Genomic DNA, 723 nt, shown 5'->3' on the forward strand with positions numbered 1-723 from the left:
AAAAAAAAAAAAAAAAAAAAAAGAATCTTCTTCTCTAATTACATAACTTTGTCCTTTTATTGTATATATAAGCAATCTTTGTACCATATTGTAGAAGATAACAAATACATTCTTAACAGCCTTATCTTTCACTGCCCATATTCGAGACAAATCAGGGAACAACACAACAGAGGGCTACTTCAGATTCGATTCACCTCTAATTGGGAGCAACTAACTATATGTGCTCAAAGTGGATTAATCCCGACTCGAGAAACGTACAACTCTATTGTTGAGATATGTTCTACAAATTGCAGTCCACATAATATGGTGTAATGCTGGCATAGAGAAGAACCTACACAAGCACCAACACACGAGACTACCATCGACAAAAACGTTCGGAATCGAATTATTTTACTTCTGGATTCAGGGAATAAAAATTATGAGAATCTTTTCATTTTTTGGCTTTCAACTAATTAAGGTGTAAGTTGTAAGTTTAAAGGTTTTAATTAAAACTACTTTAAAAATATGCACTTGATATAACAATTGTTTTTTTCATAAATAAATTATTAGTAGATAATTACTTCCGTCTAGTTTCACTTGCAGCATTGTTTTTGAGTTTTGACGTTTGCGTATGAAGATTGAAGAAGATCAGCATGCATATGTGTCTTAAAAATATTTTTTTTTTTCTTCTATTATATGTGGACAAGTCACTACTGTTTTTTTTTTTTTTTTTTTTTTTTTTTT

Source organism: Camelina sativa, chromosome 6 (assembly GCF_000633955.1).
Source record: "Camelina sativa cultivar DH55 chromosome 6, Cs, whole genome shotgun sequence".
Lineage (NCBI taxonomy): Eukaryota > Viridiplantae > Streptophyta > Magnoliopsida > Brassicales > Brassicaceae > Camelina > Camelina sativa.